Genomic DNA, 4,076 nt, shown 5'->3' on the forward strand with positions numbered 1-4,076 from the left:
CATGTGTCTGAATGTACAAACTGTTTCCATTTCATGTGTCTGAATGTACCAACTGTTGCCATTTCATGTCTGAAGGTACAAACTGTTTCCATTTCATGTCTGAATGTACAAACTGTTTCCATTTCATGTGTCTGAATGGACAAACTGTTTCCATTTCATGTGTCTGAATGTACCAACTGTTTCCATTTCATGTCTGAATGTACCAACTGTTTCCATTTCATGTGTCTGAATGGACAAACTGTTTCCATTTCATGTGTCTGAATGTACCAACTGTTGCCATGTCATGTGTCTGAATGTACAAACTGTTGCCATTTCATGTGTCTGAATGTACAAACTGTTTCCATTTCATGTGTCTGAATGGACAAACTGTTTCCATTTCATGTGTCTGAATGGACAAACTGTTGCCATTTCATGTCTGAAGGTACAAACTGTTTCCATTTCATGTCTGAAGGTACAAACTGTTTCCATTTCATGTGTCTGAATGGACAAACTGTTGCCATTTCATGTCTGAAGGTACAAACTGTTTCCATTTCATGTCTGAAGGTACAAACTGTTTCCATTTCATGTGTCTGAATGTACAAACTGTTTCCATTTCATGTGTCTGAATGGACAAACTGTTGCCATTTCATGTGTCTGAATGGACAAACTGTTGCCATTTCATGTGTCTGAATGTACAAACTCTTTCCATTTCATGTGTCTGAATGTACAAACTGTTTCCATTTCATGTGTCTGAATGTACCAACTGTTGCCATTTCATGTCTGAAGGTACAAACTGTTTCCATTTCATGTGTCTGAATGGACAAACTGTTTCCATTTCATGTGTCTGAATGTACCAACTGTTTCCATTTCATGTGTCTGAATGGACAAACAGTTTCCATTTCATGTGTCTGAATGTACAAACTGTTTCCATTTCATGTCTGAAGGTACAAACTGTTTCCATTTCATGTGTCTGAATGTACAAACTGTTGCCATTTCATGTGTCTGAATGTACAAACTGTTTCCATTTCATGTGTCTGAATGGACAAACTGTTGCCATTTCATGTGTCTGAATTTACAAACTGTTGCCATTTCATGTGTCTGAATGTACAAACTGTTTCCATTTCATGTGTCTGAATGTACAAACTGTTTCCATTTCATGTGTCTGAATGGACAAACTGTTTCCATTTCATGTGTCTGAATGTACAAACTGTTTCCATTTCATGTGTCTGGATGGACAAACTGTTTCCATTTCATGTGTCTGAATGTGCAAACTGTTTCCATTTCATGTGTCTGAAAGGACAAAATGTTTCCATTTCATGTGTCTGAATGTGCAAACTGTTGCCATTTCATGTGTCTGAATGGACAAACTGTTTCCATTTCATGTGTCTGAATGTGCAAACTGTTTCCATTTCATGTGTCTGAATGTGCAAACTGTTTCCATTTCATGTGTCTGAATGTACAAACTGTTGCCATTTCATGTGTCTGAATGGACAAACTGTTGCCATTTCATGTGTCTGAATGGACAAACTGTGAGTCTGTGTGTGTCTGTCTGTGTGTGTCTGTCTGTCTGTCTGTCTTCAGTGTTCGTTGTCTCTTCCACCGCCGTCTTCCTGCCTACCTGTCCAGATTGTTATCTGACCCAAACCACAAATCCATGGACACACCAACACCACTATGGAAATATACAACAATTCTTCTCTGCAGGGCCTGACAAGTTCTGTCAGGTTGGATGATGTCTGTTGCTGCGCAGCTATTTTCAGGTCACGTCAGAGATGGTTGATATGGATCAAGTCCGGGCTGGTTGGGTAACTGAGAATGTGTCTGTGGAAACTGGCTCTGAGAATGGTTGTGTTGATATTCAGTCTCTCTCATGAACCTCTAACAGGCCAACACTGTACAATATATTCATAAAATAAATTTATGTTGAATGACTGACCCTCCTGCTAGATAGGGGTCCAGCTAGGTACCTAGTGTAGGACTGACTGACCCTCCTGCTGGATAGGGGTCCAGCTAGGTACCTAGTGGAGGACTGACTGACCCTCCTGCTAGAAGATCCACACTTCCAGGAGGCTGCAGAAGGAGAGAGGCTGTGTGGTTGGTCCTTCAATAAGTTTATTGTTATTATAGTGGTCATGTTTGATTGACATATTCTGTACATTGTTGTGACCCTGAATTAAAGCAGCAGACAGCAAGAACATGTTGAACCATCCTGCCTGTCTACTCTGCCTGGTCTCCCCACCTCCAGGGGTTGACTACAACTGTTGATCTGAAGCTGTGAACAAAGACAGGGGTCCAGGTCCCCAAGAAGGTTGATCATCCTGGAAAACATGAATCATTTCCTTTTCTCAACACCATGTCGATGATGTCACGTGCCTTCTCTGTCCTCTCAGCGATTCACCCTTTCGTGAGTCCATTTCCTAATTTCCTTCAGACAGAGTGAGTTGTAATCCCATAAAGAATCTAAAGAAGGTCTTTGGTCAAGATGTCAATGTGGTGGTGTGTATCTTTGACTAGCCTGACTATCAGCCTCCCCATCTGTATAGGACAAGAGATCATTCCAGTTCATTCCCTTAATACACATGTCAATCAGGAGCTCTCCTGGGCAGACCCAACTCAATGTACCATAGTACACATGTCAATCAGGAGCTCACCCTGGTCAGACCCAACTCAATAAACCATAGGGCACATGTCAATCAGGAGCTCTCCTTGGTCAGAACCAACAGTTGTTTTATATATGGTGATACACATACAAGTTATATTTGCATGATTTAGCATAATTAATGAATCATTACCGTTTTGTTCCATTCATGTGACCGACCAATACTGGTTCATAACATTTGACACACCAACACCTCACCAGTCTTCTTCTCTCTAAGGTGAGACCTTGAAACTGAGATATCTAGTTCTCAAAACATCATCTGGGCTTACTGCCAAATTACAGCTACTGATAGTGAGGATTTGTACAGTCAGCCACTTGACAAACACACACATTGGTTTATAAAACAGCACATGAATAAAACACAGCATTTGTTATAAGAACAGCAAACATATTTTCCCTTCCGTACATGAAGGGCATTTTCTGGCATTTTCTGTATGATTGATGAGAAACTCCATATTGCAAATGTACGGTCCCTTACTAGACGTCCGCGAATGTTTCTAAAATTTGCAGACGGTGGCGGGCCGTGCACCGGGGCTAGATCTTCCCGAGAAGTCATCGAACGAAGTCTCTCGGACATTCGGTTTACGTTTTATACAATTTTCAAATTTGGGTTATTTTTCTGCTGTCTCGGTAAATACTACCAGATGGCAAATGTAATCATATTGCAAATGTACAAAACATCACCAATCAGATCCGGTTGCGGCATGTTCACACGAATCCGTTAACTTCTCATGAGTCTCAAACCCGCATGCGGGAGCGTAACCATAGCCTCAAACTAATTAGCATAACGCAGCGGACATAAATCTTCCTAGAAAATCTTCCCATTCATGAAAATCACAAATGAAATATATTGAGACACAGCTTAACCTTTTGTTAATCACACTGTCATCTCAGATTTTCAAAATATGCTTTACAGCCAACGCTAGACAAGCATTTGTGTAAGTTTATCATGGCATAATGCTATGGCTAGGCTCTGCTACTAGCAGGTAACATTTTCACGAAAATAAGAAAAGCAATCAAATTAAATCATTGACCTTTGAAGAACTTCGGATGTTTTTACTCAGGAGACTCCCAGTTAGATAGCAAATGTTTATTTTTTTCCAAAAATTTATTTTTGTAGGCGAAATAGCTCCGTTTGTTCTTCACGTTTGGCTGAGAAATCAACCGGAAAATGCAGTCACTACAACGCCAAACTTTTTTCCAAATTATCTCCATAATATCGACAGAAACGGCAAACGTTGTTTACAATCAATCCTCAAGGTGTTTTTCACATATCTATTCAATAATATATCCGTCGGTTAGAAGCGATTGGAAAAATGGCTACTTGTGTACTTTACGCAAGATTTTCTGCAGGAGACATCATGTGACCACTTGCTAAATGTGGTCCCTTACGGCTATTCTTCAACATAAATGCGTCAAAAGACGTCACAATACTGTA

This window comes from Oncorhynchus nerka, linkage group LG18, assembly GCF_034236695.1.
Source record: "Oncorhynchus nerka isolate Pitt River linkage group LG18, Oner_Uvic_2.0, whole genome shotgun sequence".
Taxonomy (NCBI): domain Eukaryota; kingdom Metazoa; phylum Chordata; class Actinopteri; order Salmoniformes; family Salmonidae; genus Oncorhynchus; species Oncorhynchus nerka.